The following is a 19,880-nucleotide window of genomic DNA, read 5'->3' as shown; positions in this document are numbered from 1 at the left end:
GGAGGAGCGCGTCTGCCGCTCCTCCTTCCACGCTTCCCTTTCCTCTCTCCTCAGTGTTTTCTTCCCGTCGTCTCTCTTTTACCCTCGTTCTCTCCTCCCTCTGCCCTTTTTTCCTGTACTCCCTTCCCTTGTTTCCCCTCTCTTTTCTTTCCCCCTCTTCCTTCTCCTTTCTTTCCCCTTCCCTTTTTTTTCCTTTCTCCCGGCTCTTTTCTTCCTCTTTTCTCCCTTCTTTCTCATCCTTTCTCCCTCATTACCCTCTACCCCTATTTTCCCCCACCCCTCTAATCCCCCACCCTCAGAGCAGAGGCACCAGGGCACATCGCTGTAGATAAGACATGCACGGGGGACCAGAGAACCAAAAGTTACACATTGAGATATCCCTCTTGGACTGGGAACTGACTCATTCCTACGGGCTGTTTGGGGACAACAACAAAACCCATTCCTCAGTGTTCTGGTGGCTGCTTATGGGGGCAGCTTGAGGGGCACGTATGGTGCCCTCCGTGCCCTCTCCCAGCCCCAGTGGCATAGTTTTCTCCCCCGCTCCCTCCATTAGTGCTGCTTCAAGCCATGTGAAATGCAGCCCTGGGCTGCACGCACCCATCCAACACCGTGCAGCAGTGCTGCCTGCACATGGCCGGGACTGGGGCTCACTCAACATCACCCAGTTCTCATCCTCCTCCCACAACTGGCTGCTCCCCAACTTGCTGTTGTTTCCTGGTACTTCTAACCATGGTGAAAACTCCTTCAGCCTTTCACAGGGCAGGGCAGGGAAAGGCTGCAGAGTGCTGAGAGCTCTCTGAATGGCACACTGAGCTACCTTCCCTCACCCACCAGAATCTTGGCTTCTCTAATGTTTGTACTCCCACAAAGCACCCCGTGCCCCCAGCTCACTCAGCAGCTCTCCGACACAGCAGAACCTTTGATCCTCCCCTTCGCTAAGCGAAAGGGAAATTTTAAGGAGCTCCCAGGCCTGGTGCCATGCTGATACATACCTCTCTGCTCAGGTCTGCGTGGCAGGCAGGCAGATGCTTTCCTTCTGCTGTTACTATGCAACCTCTGCTGTGCCCATGGTATCTGCTAGAGGGAGAAGGGCGTTGTTGCGTTGTGGTTGTGTTTTTCCTCCTTGGTGTAGATGGACTGCAGAATGGGTGGCACCAATGATCACTGCCCTGTTTCACTGCAAATTCCAAAGGCTGGCAGTGGTTGCAGCAGGATGTAGTCTGGCAATGGTGCCAGAGCGAGCTTCCCACAAAACCCAATGGTCACAGAGGCAGTTTAATGTTCATGGATGGCCATTTGTCCCTGCCACCTGTGCCAGGAGCCATGCTTCACACCGGGCTGTCCTCTGGCCTGCAGCCTTGGGTCATCGGATTCCTGTAGGGGCAGGAGAGTGGCTGCATGGACAGCCCCGTGTGAGTGTGATAACAGCACAGCAAGCCTGCATCCTTGTTTTGCATTCTTTTCTCATCTCTTTGCTCCCAAGGTCTGAGTTTGTCTGAGCTGGGGCATGAGGAATCATGTAAGGGATAAGAGGATGTGTGGTTTTGGGATGGCACAAGCCATCCAGCAGGTGACTAACAGAAGTTGGGTGGGGAATAATGCTGCAGGCAGTGGGGAATGGCTTTTTTTGCCTGGCAGGAAGGCCATGAGCATAAGGGAGTCTGTGGAAGAGGCTGCAACAGTGCTCTGAAATTGCATCTTTTTGTCATCTCTACACACAGTGTGGAGAGAGCAAAACACAGAGCTGTACAGGAACACAGTAAGTGCACACTGCAGGAGATCTGCTTGCAGAGCCAGAAACCCCTTTGCTGACCTCACTGTGGGGACAACTGGGGGCATCTTGGGAACAATCAAATGGCATTTCTGCAGCAGACAGGGTATCCCACTCAGAGGATACAATACACCCTGGAGGAATGGCGCACACCTGCCTCCCAGCTGGGTTTCTCTCTTCTTTAAGCTGTCATTAAGGAGAGCACACCGCTATCCATGGGCGTTGGAACTAGATGATCTTTGAGGTCTCTTTCAACCCAAGTCATTCTATGATTCCATGGACATAGGGCAGCCCTGTGTCCTGGAGAGGTCAGGACACATCTCTGCATTTAAGATGACTTTATATTAAAGCTGATGTCCATATGCACATGACCTAGAGCAAGCAATCCAGACAGCTACTTAAATTGTCTCAGAATTAAACTCATTAGCATAAGCTGAAAGCTCTGTCTTTCTGCCCTCCAGCACTCTGCCATTCTGTCCTCTCTGCTCTCACCATGCCTTTGTGTGTGCGCTTAATTGCAATTAAAAACATTAGAATTTTCAGGGTAATGACAGCTCTTTTGCTAGCTTGACCGTGTGAAGCCTACCAGCAAACCATGAGTTGTGGCAGCGAGTTGTAGGAATGCACCCAGCCCCATCTGTCACACTCAGAGCCCAGGTTTGGCCGTTGGCACTTCCTCTCTCTGTCAACCCATCCTTCTGCCTGAGAGCCATTTGTTCCTAGAGCTTGTGAAGATTTGTGGGGGAAGGAAATGCAGAACGCGGGCCATTCCTCAAGAGCCAGCAGGCTGATAAAGCTCTTGGAAGGGAAAAAGCAGCCCCAGCATCTGTGGAGCCGGGGTGGAGAATCTGATACCAGGACTCAGAGCCACAGTGCCACAGGAACAGCACAGGGGAGGTCGATCAGCACATGCTGCTGGCAAGCAAGTGGCCTGGGGTTGCAAGCTTTGAGCTCCTGACAAATGGGAGCAAACGCTCCCCAGCTGCATGTGTGCAAACATATGGTGGCTCTGTGCTGTGACGGCTCAGCAGAGATTCCCACAAGAAAGCCATTAGGAGGAATGGTTTGGCTCTCTGATGTGGTCGTCTTGTTCTCGTAATAGAGAAACTGCTCTCTTTGTTTCGTACTGCGTTTATTTTGGGGGTGGGGGTTGTTATAAGGAAATAGTGCTTTGAGTATTTGTGCAATATATTGTCCTAAGGCGTACAGTTTCTGGCTGTGGTCACTGCTTGGCTGGACAAGAAGCACGCTGTTAGTTAACGAGAGAGGCTCCAGAGCTCTGAGCTGATGGAGGAGCTGCTCAGCACAGCAGCAGCCGAGCTGCAGAGGGCGGTGCAGCCCCAGCTGTGCACATTCGGGCTCTCAGGGCTGCAGTCACCCAGGGGACAAAGGTCCAGGGCTGGAGCGGGTGAATGGGTGAAGCTGTTCTTTGCAGCTAGTGGGGGAAAGAGAGAATCAGACCATAAATGCACCCATATTTCGCCTTGGAGTCTCCTTACATCGGCTGTGCAGCAGCTGATGAAAGAGGGGGCTGTGACAGATCTCAAGTTCCCATTAAATCCTGCTGCACACGAATATTTGAACCATTTATACAGCTTTGAAGACTGCTGCAGTGACAGCTGGTTATTGCATGAGTTTGTCCGGGACTCCAAATCCTCAGTATAAATCACTCTTAAAAGATGAGAACAAACTCTTCACCTCCATCCACTCATCTGCCTTTCAGACTTCAGTCTGGCTGTTATTTTCTGGAAGGGGTTGGGAGGTGTCAGCAAAGCAGTCTCTCTCCACTGAGAATCCATGGAAATTTATACAAAATGATCACTTCGCAGAAATGCATCCTCTTTTAACCTGGTTGTTTGAGCTAGGATCCGTCCTATTTGCGTGGCTTTGCTGCTTAAAAAGAAGGGTGGTGAGGACAGAATGATTTTCAAAGAGTGTGGTTACAACCTGGAGGAGGAAAATTGCACACGGTCCTCAGCCAGGGTTCAGCACTGCCCTAACTGTCCAAGAAGATCGTGGCAGTGCAGCGTGGCCCTGCAAAGCCTGTTTGTGTGAGCTGATCCTCCCCCTGTACTCAGCACTGGTGAGGCCGAACCTCGAGTGCTGTGTTCAGTGTTGAGCCCCTCACTTCAAGAAGAACACTGAGGCCCTGGAGCGTGTCCAGAGAAGGGCAATGGAGCTGTGTGGGGTCTGGAGCACAACTGTGATGGTGAGTTGCTGAGGGAGCTGGGATTGTTCAGACTGGAGGAGGCTCAGGGCAGACCTTATCGCTCTCTACAACAACCTGAAGGGAGGTTGGGGTGTCTTCTCCTGGGTAACAGCAACAGGATGGGAAGTAATGGCCTCAGGTTGCACTGGGGGTGGGGGTTAGATTGGATATTAGGAAAAAATTCCTCATGGAGAGGGTTGTGAGGCATTGCGGCAGGCTGCCCAGGGCAGTGGCTGAGTCACCATCCCTGGAGGTATTTAGAAGACATACAGATGTGGTCCTTAGAGAAGTGGTACACCTATCAGTGCTCAGTCGGACTTGGTAACCAAAGAGATCTTCTCCATCCTAAATGATTTCTACAATGCCGTGAGTCTTTTTTAAACGAATATGTAAAAAGTTTCTTTTTTTAATAGCAAAATACATTTACAGATCATAAGGACAGACTCCTTACGATCGCGTCGCCCATCTCCAGCCCCCAGCCCAAGAAAGATGAAGTAAACGAAGGTGCCTTGAGTATAGAATGAGGAAAGAAAAACTGGAGAATGCGGGCATCGATCCCGCTACCTCTCGCATGCTAAGCGAGCGCTCTACCATTTGAGCTAATTCCCCACCCGTCTGTTCACTTCTCTCGTGCCTCCTCTATTCTCGTCTCGCGAGACGCTGCCACCTCGCCTGGAACACTCGGCCCCGCGCGGCCTCCCACTGCGCCTGCGCGAAAGAGCGCGCGGGCCGGGCCGGGCATTGGGGCGCGCGCCGGAGGATGGGATGCGCGGCGAGGCTGGGAGCTGCCGGCCGCCCGCCTGTGGTGAGGAGCGGCGGGGCGCGGAGCATCGCGGGGCTTTGTGCGGGGGGGGCGCGCGGGAGGATGTCGGTGTGTGTGAGGGTGTCCGGGCGGGGGATGCGGGGGGCTCTGCGCGCCTCTGCCGCTCCCCAGGTTCCCGCCGTACTGCCACCGCATCCCCCTTTCCCCGCGCGGAGAACCCCCCGGAATGGAGCTACGGTCTTCCCGAGGCGGAGAAGTCGTTGCGTTCCCTGCTGTTCTCGCGTGGCGGCTGCGAGGGGCTGCGGGACGGCGGGGCGGCGTGTGGCGGGCGCCGCGCCGGGACTGCGGGAGCGGCAGCGGGTCCGGAGCTGTGCGGCTGTGCTGCGGGCGGCGCCGGTGTGTAGATCCGCTCTTCTGCTGTTTATCGCTCTTCCTTGACAGGTTCTGGTGTGAGAATGGGTTTTGTCTCACATTAGTGTCTGGTCTGAATGCTATCTTATCGACACCACTAGGAAGTTTAAGTTTACGTGTCCTTTTTATTGTTGCATCTTTCTTTGAAGGGCCCAAGCAGCACGCTTGCAGCTCTTCAGAAGCCCTCCTGCCTCTCGCTGCTTGTTTTCCTGGCTGCGGGCTGCTCTCTTACTTGTGTTTCAGCCAAGGGGAGATCAGCCAGCAAACACATTTATCTTCAAAAAAAACCCAAATGGCAGCGACCAAACAACCGCCACCACACCCCTCCGCAGCCTGCCTGCCTTCCTGACTGACTGGGAGCTTGACTCACAGTTCTGACAGCCCCTACCTTAGCCATTATTTTAACCCCGTGTGAGCTTTCCCCCTGCTTGCCAGCCTGGAGAGCATTGCACGTGCATCATTCCTTTCCCAGTCGTCCCCCTCTCTCTTTGACATCTGTCCCACTGAGCTGCAGGACCGTGTGCACTTGCCCTTCATTTTATTTATTTATTTATTTTAATGCACAGAAACTGGGAGGTTCTTGTGAGTATCCCTCCTGGCAATCCCCACCTTCCTGAGGTGCCAGGCATGGTGTTTCCCCTGCTTATTTTTGCAAAATGTCTGCTGGACTCTGTAGAGTTGGAAGAAACATTTCGTGCTGTGAGTTGGCTGCACTTTGCACAAATGCTCTCAGATGTGAGGTTTCACCTCCTCAGTGCTGCGAGGGTTTTTCCTGTCACGAGGCAGCCTGCCTTCCTGCCCCCTTTGCTGCAGAGAGCAGCTGCAGAGCAAGTGCAGGTGTGGGGTACGAGGGCACTGACTTCAGCTGTGCTCCATCAGCCCCATTCCCAGTCTCCTTCATTTGTTCCTCATGTACTGATGCAGGCAAACACTGAGCGCTGATGAATCTCTGTCTTCTACTCATGCTCCCTGCGTGTGACAGAGAAGTCTCTTGGCAGGTGTCTAGGGAAGAAAAGCCCTAATCTATGGCAACTTTGTGCAAAGAACTGTCCCCAGGGATGCTGAGTTATGATGCGCTCTGGGCTTTGCAGTATGTTTTCTTGCTGTATCTCTGTTGGCTTTTGGTGGCTTGTGGTGCTCCTACTTGTCTTTTTTGAGGTAGTGCAGGGATGATTTAAGGGATGATTTAAGGTCATGCCATGCATGTTTCTCAACATGGCTATGTGATAGTTCATGCATGATGGAATCACAGAATCATAGGGGTTGGAAGATCATCAAGTCCAACCCCCTACTAAAGTAGGTTTACACAGGAAGGTCTCCAGGAGACCCCACAGCCTCTTTGAGCAGCCTGTTCCAGTGCTCTGTCACGGTCACAATGAAGAAGTTCTTCCTCATGTTCAGGTGGAACTTCTTATGTTCCAGTTTGTGCTCAGTGCACTCTATCACTGGGCATTGTTAAAAAGAGCTCCATCCACTGGACTCCTACCGTTTCGATATTTGTAAGCACTGATAAGATCCCCTCTCAGTCTTCTCCAGACTGAAAACTGTCCCAGGTTTCTCAGCCTTTCCTCATAGGCGATGCTCCAGGCCCCAGACATCTTTGTGATCCTCCACTGGACTCCCTCTAGAAGTTCCTCATCTTTCTTGAACTGCAGAACCCTGAACTGGTCTCAGTACTCCAGATGTGGCCTCACCTGGACTAGAGGGAGAGAACTACTTCCATCAACCTGCTGGCCATGCTCTTTTTTACATGCCTCAGGATGCCATTGGCCTTCTTGGCCACAAGGGCACACTGCTGGCTCATGGTCAACCTGTGGTCAGCTGTTGGTCAACCAAGACACCCAGCCCCATCTCTGCAGAGCTGCTCCCCAGCAGGTCAGCCCCTAACCTGTACTGGTGCATGTTGTTATTTCTCCCCAGCTGTAGGACTTTGAGTTTGGCATTGTTGAACCTCGTGCAGGGCAGTGTCCATGGCGAAGTCTTGGCTGCTTTGCTGTGATTTGCCTTGGAAGGAGTGCTCTGTGTTTTCTGCAATGCTTTTGGAACAGATGCCAGGACTTGTGCGCTCTCTGCAGTTGTGGGATGGCTGGATGTGCTCCTCAACAATGGGCTTGCTCTGGCACCGCTGTCACACATTTCCATCCTGTGCTGCTTGAGACCTCAGTGAGACTGAAGGATTGCTGACGCGGGGCCTGGGTGTTCCTAGAGAGATATTGATTGTCCTGGGCAGCTCATGTTTTCTTCTTTTGTTCCAAGTCCTCGTCATGTGTTGGGCTCATTAAGGCAGACGGCAAAGCTGGGCAGGCGGTGTGGATGGAGTTGGATGGGGCTGGCCAGCTGCCACCCCATCCCGCCTCAGTAAGGCTGAGGCAGCGTGCCTGCTAATTCCATTAATGGTAGCCCCGTGCCTGGGAGATAGATGTAATTCTACCATAAAGCCTGTGCTCAGCCTTGAACCGAGAGGATTTGCTGGTTCTCCCCGGTGTGCTGCTGTCAGCGTACCCCTGACTTACCCACAGCTGGTATTTAAAAGTGTAGATGTCAGCGTAAAGATTGGGTAGTGGAAAAAACCACTATGAAACGTGTGTGAAGAAATGCTTGGCTCTGGAGCCGTGCTGCCTCTTGGAGCCTAGCAGTCTGCTTGTCGTGGATTGTACCACAAATGGAGGCTTCCTGCTTTAACTCGTGGCGTGCAGGATGACATAGGGCACAGCCAACAGCTGGGAGATGGCTCGAAAGGGACGTGTCCCCAATGAGCTCTGTGTGTCACCAGGGCAGGGCAGACAGCACGGAAGCGTTACTGTGTGTGTGTCAGGTCAGGGTGAAAGCTTGCGATTGCATTGGAGCCACAGCAGGAGTTTTGGCACATTTAGCACATCCTCTGCATGTTTTTTGGTGGTGTGGCCCACACTTGATTTCAGAGGTGACTCTCCTGGCTGGTTCTTTTCTCAGTTTGCTACTTCTTTTTGTTTGCAGACCGCATCTTCCTGTCTGCAGTCATACAATATACTCTAGTGGCAGGGTATTATCCGCGTTGGAAAGGAATGGTTAATTGGGATATTTTTAGCTCTCCCCGTGGCTTGGATCCTGGAAATCAGGCACGAGAGCCAGCGCTGTCTGACCATTCAGCTTTACACAGTGTGAAGATGGAACGCAGCAGGACTTCATCAAGCCTCAGCTCTGGTTCTTAAATCTCCTGCCCCACAGCAGCCGCGTTCCTTGGGACTCAGCACGTGGGCTAGGGGCATGCTTAGAATCATAGCATCATTAAGGTTGGGACCAAGTGCTACAATCATCTACTCCAACTGTACTTTATGTGCTTTTTGCTCATGTTTTAATATAGTTGTGTGACTTTCTTTTCCCGAAGTGAAATTTTTCAGCATGTCCTTCCCTGTTTTAATCGCTACTAATCTCAGCAGCAAATCTGTGCCAGCAGTGAGTTGCCAATGATTTCAGTACAGAGCAGGCAGCAGGGCAGTTGGTAAGAGAAGGAGCAGTGTGTTTAGGGATTTCAGGCAGAAATTTAGTTTCTTGAAAACCTGTGGTTGTAGTCTCTGGGTTGAGTTGTTCCTACCGTCTTGCTTCTTCCCTTCCCCGTCAGTTTCATGAGTCAAAAGCAGTGGTGAGAGCATCACTGCCAGAACAGAGGTGACTTACCAGGGAGGATGTAATGTGGGTGGTAAAGTTAGAAGTAGGTCACAAGCTCTGCGTGTGCTTACTGGTGCCGATTGCAGTGCTAACCAGGTACAGTTGCCAAAATTGTTTCAAAGCATTGGTATTTTCTTGGCTTGCTGACTTGCCTCATGAGTTTCACAGGGAAACCTGCAGCTCAGTGTTGATTTGCTTGGTGGCTCTCACGTCCCTGGTCCTCGGTTAAATCACCTCTCAATTGCTTGTGCCAAGGCAACAACAGCTGGGGTGGCCCTGTGCTGGCACTGTGCTTTACTGAAGTATTTTTGAGCCACATCTGCATCCCCATCACATTGCCACATCATTGCCTGAGTGGCTGTGCCAGTGCTGAGCTGTTGCTGTCCCAACCCATCGCACAGCTCCCTGGGAGGAGGGCTGGTGCTGGCACCATTGGCCTCCCAGAGACTCCCAGCCCATTCTCCTGTTTGCTCTCCACATCTGGAAGTTGAGCTAATGGAGCCTGGTGGCCTCACCTTTTGACTGCCTTAAGCTTAAGGTGTCAGTCCCACAGCAGGCTCGATGTGTGCTGTCTCTGCCTAGCTTCCTTGAACTGAGTTCCTTTTGTGCTCAAACTGCTGTAGCACTGCAAACCGACCTGGTGGATGGGCTGAAACTAGAGACTGCTAGAATTTTAGCACTGGCTGGGCTCTACTATGATGTGTGTTGAAAAACTACAAGCAACTGGATATTCATGTCGCGACATCAGGGAGCCAGCTCCTCTGGGTTCTCCCTTATTTCTGAGCCTGGAGACCTTCTGGCTGCATTTGCTCAGCTCTGAGGAGCTCAAGAGGTGACCTGGCAGCTCCGTGCTGACGCCTTGTATGTGAAAGGACCCAGTGGAGGCTGCTTGGGGTGAGATCGAGTGGGTGGGGGTGGAAAGTGGGAGGATGTCAAGTGAGGCTTTTGGAAAACTGTGGAAGATTTGACTATTGGAGTTTGACTTGAGGCTGTGCTTTCAGCTTAGTGGCAACAAAAACTTCTCCTTCAGTATAGGCAGACAAGAACCATCCAAACTTGGGAGCTTTGTGCTGTGGCTTTGTGATAAAACCCTTGCAGCTGCTACCCTTTCGGGAGGGATCGTCCTGCTGCTTATCAGGCTCCAGCCCTGCTCCTTCGTGGCCAGCTCTGAGGTGTGTCAGACCTGCCAGTGAGCCCATTTAATTGAGAGGGGCAAAGGGGAGCTGTTTGAGATAAAGTGTCCTGCCCAGCATGAGGGCTGTGGCTTCAGCAGGTTGCAGCTGACTTGAAAATGCCTGCTGATGTCTGCTGTGTTAAAACTGCCTTGAATTAATCAGTCAGGTTTGTCTGGTTGTTTTGTTTTCTTGTAACTGATGTAAGATGAATTTCTGCTGAGGCAAAAGCTCGAGCTTTGCAATAAAATTTATGGCTTTGTTAAAGATGCTTCGGGATGTTTCTGGGGAGTGCGTGTGCTCTACATGGTAACAGTTATCAGGAGAACTGAGAACAGGGCGGTTGGAGATGCTTGGCTGGTTAATTGATTTGAATGCCATGGAAACTCAAAGCCTTGTGCTGTTTTCGGGGAAGAAAACCCCAAACGTATAAAGTAGAGAAGCAGCACTGGGTATTTCTGTGAAGGATGAGACTGGAGCGTAAGGGTTTTAACTGTGCTTTTCTGTCCATGCTGGGTGCCAGCAGAACTGGTGGTTTTGGGGTGAGGGTGCAGATGAGATTGCTCCCGGCTCAGAAGCAAGACTTGCCTGGAGGCCTATGTCAGGAACTGTGTGACTAATGCTGCATAATCCTTAATAAAATTAAAAAAAAAAAAGGGAGGGAGAGATGAGCTCTGCTTCGTTTGTCTCTGAGAACCAGGGGCAGGAGAGCTAGGTAGAGCTGTTGCTCAGACGGATGGTTGTAGGTAGATAATACTTCTGGGTACACTGTCATTTCTAAGCCTACAGATGTATAAGCTCCCTCCACGTAGCATGGCTTCATGGCTTTTACTTCTTCCAGTTCTGCTCTTGCTGTCCTTGCAGCCCTCAATCCCTGAGCCTCCACCCACCCAGCTAGAGGAAGAGTGGGCTGGGGGGCATTGGAGGCATGAGCCTGGCACTTGGGGCTGTGACAGCCCTGAAAACATCTGGATGTTTTTGAACTTTGATAACTGCAAAGACCTGTATGTATTTATTATCAGCATGCTGCTGTCTGCTTTCCTTAAGAGCTTTTGCTAGATCACTGGCATATGTCTGGTGTCTGGCCTTGCTCTTTTCCTGAAAACCTTTTGAGAACACCCTTCAGCTATGGCAAATGCACAGCAAAAGAAAATACCCACCCATATGTCCTGCTGTTCTTCGTTAAGCCACAGGATTTACACAGCTGCAGTGTGTGTGACTGTTAGGACACATCAGCCCTATCTACAGACATCACCAGGCTGTTTCCAGTGGGTTTGCAGAAAAGTGAGTGGCCGGGCCATGTTCAGCAGTGAATGGAGCTGTTAAAGTGGTTTTGAGTGACTTACCCTGTGCAGAGATGCACGTGAAGAGGGGTTACTTCTTCCCAGAGCTGTGCCATAGCTTGAGAGCCTCACCTACATTTCCAGTTGTACCACTGTGCCATCTTTCCCTGACTGTGCTTCCTATCAGCTTAGCTGATGGCAAATTGCTCCTGCCAGGAATCGGTATCCTTTCCCTTTATTTTCTTCTTTCTGGAATGATTTCTGGTTGGCAGCAACCGTGGTTCATTTGATTCACAAGTGTGAAGTAGATAACTGAGACGAGAAGGAGGGAAAAGGCTGGGCTGTGTGTTTTGGAACAGTGAAATTGTGTTATTTGCGCCCCAAAGGTGTGAGGGGGAACCTGAGTGCTGGGCCCTCCTGTCTCCACCATGAACAGTTGCTGTGTATGAAGGAAGGTCTGCTTTTTCAGTTTCATGGGAGTGGTGGGGAAAGAAAGCATGCTTCAGGGTACCTTGATAAATTCTGTGAGGTTTTGGAAGATGGAAAAGGCTGTTCTGGAAGAGTTGGAGGTCCTGTGGGATGGGATAGCATCAGTGGGAGTGAGCACCGCCTACTGAGTGCAGCCATATCTTGCAGGGAGGCTGGGTGCTGATTTCACTGTGGACTTGTTTGAGCTGCTTCTACCTCAATTTCTCTCCTTGCAAAGGAGGGGTAAGGACTGCAATGTGTGTTAACGTTTCTGAGAGGCTTTGAAGTTGGTAGATTCCTTTGAGGTGCGAGACAGCAGAGTAACAGCTGAAAATGTTCAGCTTCCCGATTAACCCAGGGGAGTTCTCCCCCCAGAAAGATGTTAAGCTCAGTTCTTAAATAAAACATTTCTGTCAAATGTATCAAGCAGAGTATTTCTCTGCTTAAATACACTGCAGAGCCCCTCTCTGGGAGGAAACAGGACAAATTCTGCCATCCTGTTCTCTGGCCATAGGCCTAGGGGTAGGTTTATTTTCATGCTTGCCTTGTTATAAACATTTATCTGACCCGTCTCAGGCTGAAGAGCTGTCATGTTAGGTGCTCACTGCTAGTACATTGCTGCCCTGATGATGACTTTTCAAGTTCCGAGGGCTGTGGAGCCTGAATACTTTTGATATCTCTCTTGGTGTGTTTCCATACCCTAGGAGTTAGTCATACGTGCTTGTATTGGAGGCGATTGCACATCATTCCTGTTAAAAACCACATAGAAACTAAGTCTTGCTGTAATCTGTGGTAAGTCCAGAGCTGTTTGCTTGAGCTTAAAGATTCTGGTGTTGTAAGATCATCACCGGCAGTCCGTAGGAGAGGAGAAGAAAATTACCATGAGCCTCTTAAACAAAACTTCTTGATTTCTCAGTGCTGACAGGAAACACCCCATACCCCCATTTAGTCTTAAAAGTGAGGCCTCTTTAATAGTGAGTGCTCTTTACAGGGAAATTAGCAAAGCTGTGTGGTCAGTCCTGGGGATTGGCAGACCAGTGGGAGCCACTGGGTCCTCTCACTGCCCCATTGCCTGCTTTCTTAGCCAGAGCTGCCTTCATCTAGGTTGGAAAAGGTGTACCAGGATCACCAATGCCTATCAAGTGGCAGAGACCAGCTGCTGCCCACCCTTTGTGCAAAGCCATGCTGTTTCTCTGCCTTATTGCTTTGCTTGCAATTCCTTCATTCCTTATTTTCTCCCTTTGTAGGTCACTCAGCATTGCTTGGTGGTCCTCTACCCCTGTGCTTTGTAATTTGACTGCCTTGCAGTATGGATGCAGCACATGGTTGAGTCCTTGGCACCGTGCAGTGTTGTTAGTGTTTCTGCCTGCTGTGGGACAAAATGCTTTGTCTGAGAGTTGGGCTTGCTTTGGGATGGCAGGCCGTGTCACCTGCATGTGGGTTTTATTAAATCCAGCAGGCAGCAGCACTTAGTGAAGCTGCAACCATCTCTGTTTGTCTTGTTCAACAGTACCAGTAGGAGACGGGTTTGAATTTTACCAGTAGTGTTCCTGTAATTTTATCCAATAGTAGCAATTGCATCCAGAAAGTTGTTAGAGGAGCAGGATGGAGAAAGAGGAAAGGAGAAATGGTTGCCTCCACAGGAGTGCTGGATGCTTTCCTTAGCAGCAGGCTGAGCTCTGGTGCAGGAACGAATTGGTGCCGACACAGATAAAGCCCTATGAAGCTAATGCAGCTCCTTTCAGATGTAAGCCATGTGAAGCCAAGGCAGGAATTTCCTTGCTGGGGGAAAACTGCATTTCTGTATTGTATAAATAAGCTGTCGCTGAAGATTATTGGCCAGATTGGGTTTGTGTTGTATTATTTCTGTCTTTGTAGAGATTTTATGTTCCACTGCAGAACGGTGTTCACTTAGTGACTTCAAAAGAAACACAACAAAGACCCTCCTGGAGGTATATAACGTGAATAAATAACTTATGTTCTTATTAGAGGGATAATGTAAAGCGACAGGGAGAGCATTATAAACAGTAATGGAAAATTTGTGCTTGAGGCTTGAGTTCAACATCTGTGTCTTGTGGTCTTCAGCATTGTTTTCATGCTTATAAATGCTTTCAGTCCTTCTGTAATGGGAAAGGAGAGAAAGGGGGGTTGAATGGGTTACGTTTTTTCTCGATTTAAAAAAATAATATTGTGGTTGACATCCGTGAGTCACTCGCAGAGACAAGGGAAAACAAGTCAGTCTCTTCTTCTCAGTCCAAGGTAAACTGATGAGCTGCACAAGTAGGTTTTCTCGCAGTTGTAGTGAGGTCCTTCAGTTGGCAGGAAATATGTGAGATGTCCTTGAGCTGATCCAGTTGCTAGAGCCTCAGTACATCCCCCTTGCTGCTTTGGTGCTCTGACCAAAGAGCTGCTCACAGTTCTTGTCCCAACCTCGCTTTCCCTGTGTGGCTTTGCTGCTCCTGTTTTCTTACTTTCCCCACCTTCTAATCTGCTCTCAGGTAAAAGGTGCTTCGGGATGGTTGTTCAGCCATCACACTCATTGCTGTCCCCAGACAATTACCTCAGAACAGGAAAGAGTAAAACAAAAAATGTTTCTCTGTTACTCTACATGGTGACCTCTGCTGCAGCCTTCTGGCCAGACAAATGTCTCTTTGTGGCTGCTTAGAAACATTTCCTGTAAAGCATCTATTTTTCTAAAGTCTCTTCTTTGGCGTGCAGCGGGGACTTTGAATACATACAGCTGGGTGTTTCCACAGCCAGTGGAGTGGATTTCTGTCACTGCTTTTGCTCAGTGCTGCTAGATGTCTTGTGTGACTCAGGTACAAAGGCTGTGTAAGACAACTGGTAGTTGTCAAACCATTTGTATCATGAAACCATCGTGTTGAAAAATAAGAGTAAAGCAGAAGCAGTGTGTCTCTGATATTAGATGGAATTCATCTGCTTTACAAAGCAGAAGGAATTGCAGAAGTGCTGTACTGCAGATCTTCAACAGGATCTCAGAAAGGAGCAGGGAGAGTTTAGCAGTAGCCACTCTTTCAACGTATCAGTCTTGTTGGCTCCCCTGCTTAGACCTTAACTTCAGTGCACTGCCTGCTGAGGAAGCTTTGCTGGGCAGGCAGTCTTGCCTTGGGACATATAGTCTCGCCTTTTACTTCATCTTCCTTCTGTGGTTCTGGTTAAGTCCTTTAAGCTCCTTGTGTCCTGTACCTCAGCTGTGGGCAAGAACTAGGCTGGAATATGTTCAATGCAGAGATCCAGCATCCATCACTTTCTCCTGAGCTTGACTTTGTTTCCTTTCCTTTCACCAGTCATGTCTTATTATTGTCACTAATTAACACTCTCTGACATTCACAGGATTTGCCAGCTCCCACATGCCAGTGAGGATCGTGCTCTGGCTCACAGTCAGCATCCTTGGAGAAGTCAGTGCTCTGAACAGGTACATTTGCAGTGCTCACCACTCTTCCTGTAAGTGACCGTGGGTGCAACTCTTGTAGGATTGGTATTTGGTGTCAGAAGCATGAAGGTGTGCTGAGGATGTGCACTCTTCCAGCAGTGGGGTCTGGCCCTGTGCAGGACCACCTGCATTGACTTTTGTTCTTTTTTTTTTTTTTAAATCCTTTCATGCTTTTATGAATTTCTCCCAAATCCAACCTGTTTGCTGTTACTGCTTTAGGAGCTTTGCTGACAACCTTGTTAGAAAACATGCCATTGCCGCTGAGTGGACAGCCTTTCATCTTGATATCCCAACATGAGCAAATCTGCTCCTGTTTTCTTAACATGTCTGTACTTACAGCCAGCACAGCTTGTAGCAGCTTATTCCTTCCTGGATAATTATTAATCTGCTTGGCCACTGATTGCTGTCAGAAGCAGTGGAGTTGTGCCCAGTGCTACCCAGTGCATCTTCTTTGAGCTATTGTGTTTTTATTGCTTCAATTGAAAAATCTCATATGCAGTCTCTGAAACTGTTTGGCAATGTGAGTTGCTTGAGTTGGTTTTAATTGCCGAGATGCTGTCAGTAATCACCGGCTGTATGTGAGCAGCAGGTCTGCTTGCACCTTGATTTCAATTACTGCATTGCCATGAGGGCTGTTTCATGGGCTGCTTTTCAGTAACTGTAATTGGGTCCCAGCTAGCCAGAGGCATGTGTGCAGCTGTGGGGACCCAGGTGGAATATATTGCTGTTTGTGGTCATTCAGGGAGGTCTGAGGAGTGGTAAATTGGCCATGGGAGGACATAATCCTTAACTCTATGCATGAAGCTTTCTTGCTCCCTTAAAAAATAAGTGGATTAATTATGGGAGCCAATCTTTCTTGAAAACCTGGTTCATCCAGGCTTGTCTGGGTGGTGCAGCAATGCACTGGAGGAGTAGGAGTTAGGGTGGAGCTGCTTCCATCTCATTCCTGGTATTTACTGGGACTACTCGCACCCTGCAGTAAGACACGCTCTCTGCTTCTGAGCTGGTGACAGAGGCAGTTGTGCACTTCCTGTGCTAGCCTTCTAGGTTTACTTTCTATTTCTTAAAGTTATAGCTTAGAGGATCTCTATTTAAAGGCAGGAACCTAAAGAAATGGCAACAGCAAAAGAAAGCATGGCCTCTGTTTGCTAGCAGGCTGCCTGAGGTGCATCTATAGGAAGTGATGCTGAATCTGTGCCCCAGACTGCTAGTGACAAAAAGCAAAATTCATATTCTTCCACACCTGAAATATCAAAGTGGATTTCCTGTAATGGGATTTTGCCTCCCGTAGTGCCCATGTAGGGAACAGTTTGCTGTCCTTGTCCTTCAGCAGCTTGGTTCTAGGAGGCATGTGCTGCCTGGGGCACTTCTCATCCTTGCATCCTTTTCTGAGGGTAGATGGAGGCACGTGGGCTAGTCTGGCTTCTTGTTGGGCCAGACAGCAATGGTGCATGGGACAAGACAGAATAACCTTCCAGCTTTGTAGAAGTGATGCTTAAACTAGGAAGTAACAATAAACAAACCTAACTTTGGGATGAGGAAGAAAGTGTGCCCAGGATTCAAAAGGGCCTGAAATGCTGAGAAAACAGATGGAAACTTGATTTACCAAAGTACTTTCGACCTTACCTCTCCCCTCTTCCTTTTTTTTTTCCTTTTTTTTTCTTTCTTCTTTTTTTTTTTTGCAGGATGTCACAGGTTATTGTAATTGCAGATGCTATCTGCTGAGCTTGATGAGATTCTGATGCAAATCTGGAGACTGACTGTTCTTTTGTTAGGGCTGTTGCATGCATTATCCAGTATTTCATCTTACTGCATAGGAGTCTGTTTACTGCCATTTGGTTTGTTTTCAGACGGCTTTCCCCATCTAATCAGCAAAGGTTCAGCAATTGCAGTGTGATTTGCAGAAGAAGCAATTCCACTGAATACACGGGGAAGGGTGGGGAGGAGAGAGGAAATGTGGTATTAGTGAGTGATAAAACTAAATGCTGATATGAAAAAAATAGCTTGAGATGCTGTTTTGAGAGCATAAGGATGGTTAATTTCAGTTGAGATTGCTGAGATGTGCAGTTGAGTTGCTGAGCAGGTAGTGGATGGGGATAGGGGCTGGCAAGCTCACATGCCAGGCAAGTTTGGTAGCTGGGGTTTGGTTACGTACATAGTTGTAGGCTTTTCTCTAACTGTCTGCCACAGAAGTGAAGTGACAGTGAATGGATGGGCTTTTGCTTTCCTGGAACATTTTAGATGTGATGTCTGCCCACAGGAAGGTGTCTTCTGTCAGCTCAGAAGAAGCTAGTTGATAAACAGCATCGGTCACCAGAGACAAAGCAGGGTGTGCTTGTGGTAGGAGCCACTGCAGGCACGCCGAGAGTCAAACTTTGTCCTAATACGGATGGGCTTCATCACTACTGTGTTTCAGTACCTCTGTCAGGCACTGGAGTGAATAGAGTCCTGTGGGGGAGTTTCCTGAGGCAGTGCTGCAGCTGTCCCTTTCCCTCCTGCCCAGCTGCTGCTCCAGGACAAATGTCTTCATGTGTCTCATTTCTTTCACCAACTGCCCGTAACCATTCCAGGCTTGTCACGTGAAAAACTGCCTTTCAGAGATGCAGTCACCTTTTATTCTTCCATCTTCCCTGATGTTTGTACCACTCCTTTTGCAGAGGCTTTGTCATTACAGTCACAGCTGTAATGCTGCAAACACGGGACTGCTGCGGATGACACAGGAGGTGGATGGCTCTGTTCAAAGCCTTTGATACTTCCTACTCTGACAAATAAGCCTTGGCTTCATGTGTGTGCTACAAATGATTTGTTTTTGGCTGCTTCTGCTGAAGTCGTTGCCCTGCAGGTTAACCCCTGTGGTTTGCTTTGCCCTTTTTTGTTTTCCATAGCCCCTTGCAGACAATTGCACAGCAGGCTTGCTGAAGTTCCATTAGGAAAACAGAGAGAAATGTCTGAGTTTCAATTTGCTTCTGCATGTTTAGAATGCAGAAGAAAGAGGGGAAATAGCACTGGAATGTATTTGGTCAGAGTTGGATATATTTTGCTGCTTCTCTGGTCTGCTGAGCAGTGTGGCCTGCAGGTAACAGAGCTGTGTCTTTATGGGGGAATTAGGGATGAAACTTCTTAGTGGTGCTTCAGTCACTGGGAGAAAGGCACCATGAGAACTGAAGTAGGAGCATCCACTAACTGCCTAGAGCAGTAATCCTTCCTGGGGGCATAAATCTAATCTAACCTGATATAAGAATTTATGCAGAGAGAGAACATTTCCATTCTTCCATTTCCTGCTGAGTTTTCTGAGAACGTTTGGAAAAATTCAGTGCCAAAATGACCCTTTTCTCTCTGGGAGGGCTTATGTTTTCCTAAGACATGTTATCACCTTCCTGTTGAAAGCCATCTGTATCAGTTGGCAAATTAGGGTTGTGTTAGTTACTCAGTTCTCTCTGGTTCCCTGCGGACTTGCTCACTGCAAACCTATTTTCAAGTTGTCCATTGGCATGAGATGCAGGATGTGTTGCCTGATGAAGAAGGGTGCGTGTGTGTCCATTTGGGCCCTGGTGCTGCTGCAGTGCTCGGCCCCATGCCCCCAATGCATGGAAACAGCCTCTTGTAGACACGGTGGCTGTGCCTATAGTTTCCTGTTCTGTTTAGTTCCTGTGCTTAACCGAAAAGCCAAATGAAGGAAAGAAATGGTCCTGGGGATAGTTTTCTCTGAGGTCTGGAAAAGCTGCTGCAATTTACAACGATCTAATATAGCAGTGGATTCTGTGAACTTCAGTGACCTTTGGATATATAGATTTCATAAATGTGAAGCTTTCCCTCAGGGAAAGTTGATGTTAGTTTTTCCTCTCGTACTGCTAATTACTTTGGGGGAACTCCTGTCTTACTGGTGCTTTCACTGAAAAGCATTTCTTTTTCTTTCTGTCTCCTGCCCTCAGAAGGCTGGGGAAAACCTTCTACATTAGGAAAGTAAGTCTCCACTTTAAATGGCCTTAGGCACGTGAATATTCAGCTCAATTTTCTTTTACCGTCGGCTTGTTATAAAATGAACAAGAATCTCGGGGCATCCCTGGGTCAGCTCTCCTTTTGAGCCTTAGGAGAAAGCTCAGAATGTTTCATTCCAGTTGCTGAGTGCTTGGAGGAGATGTCCACCTCCTGCTTCGAGTACTCTGTTAGGAAAATATTTCTCCTATCAGTGAATTTTTGCTGATGCTGTTGCTCCATGCTTGAAGTATGTGGGCATATATTGTAATCTGCTGGATAAGATAAGGTGAAGACAGCCGTACCAGGTTGGGCCAGGGATACATCTGAAGTGATTCCATCTGAAGTGATACGCTGTCTCCAGAGACAGTAGTGGAGCTGCTCTAGAAGGAGCTGGATAGAGACTGAACAGCCTAATTATGCTGTCAGGAAATGTGTCACAGCCCACCTGAATGGGAAGAGCAAAAAAAAAACCAACCCTGTATCTTCTGAATCTCTGGCCGCCCTCATCCTTGTCTCTGCTGGGTTAAATGGTCCTTTCCCTGTCAACTGTGGGGGAGTTTCCTGATCCTGCTGAGGGTGTGGAGCTGTAAGCACTGCAGGATGGTGATCAATTTACTGTAGCCTGAATTCCTCTTATATTTTTTTTTGTGAATTTTATGAGTTTTGAGCAGGCCAGGAGCTCCGTTTGTACGGTAATCTACAGGCAGGCAGGCAAGGAGCAGC

General features: G+C 49.0%; 1 protein-coding gene and 1 non-coding gene across 7 annotated transcripts in view; one reads left to right on the top strand and one right to left on the bottom strand.

The window, feature by feature from the left end:
* Positions 1 to 4,516: 4,516 nt before the first annotated feature.
* TRNAA-AGC (transfer RNA alanine (anticodon AGC)) lies at positions 4,517 to 4,589 on the bottom strand. Its single transcript has one exon. It is a non-coding gene; the product is annotated as a tRNA-Ala (tRNA).
* Positions 4,590 to 4,665: 76 nt separating this feature from the next.
* The window catches only part of LOC125694447 (USP6 N-terminal-like protein), a 66,497-nt gene continuing 51,282 nt past the window's right edge, over positions 4,666 to 19,880 (top strand). For 3 of the 6 annotated variants that reach the window (XM_048947692.1, XM_048947683.1, XM_048947684.1), the window contains exons 1-2: positions 4,666 to 4,785; positions 15,080 to 15,161. The gene's annotated coding sequence lies outside the window, so the exon portion shown is untranslated. Of the gene's footprint in view, positions 4,786 to 15,079; positions 15,191 to 19,880 lie in introns of all 6 variants that reach the window. The other 3 variants (XM_048947687.1, XM_048947689.1, XM_048947688.1) reach the window with 3 other exon arrangements.

The sequence above is a fragment of the Lagopus muta genome, chromosome 6 (assembly GCF_023343835.1).
Source record: "Lagopus muta isolate bLagMut1 chromosome 6, bLagMut1 primary, whole genome shotgun sequence".
Classification (NCBI taxonomy): Eukaryota; Metazoa; Chordata; class Aves; order Galliformes; family Phasianidae; genus Lagopus; species Lagopus muta.
This window is presented reverse-complemented; position numbering and strand designations above follow the sequence as displayed.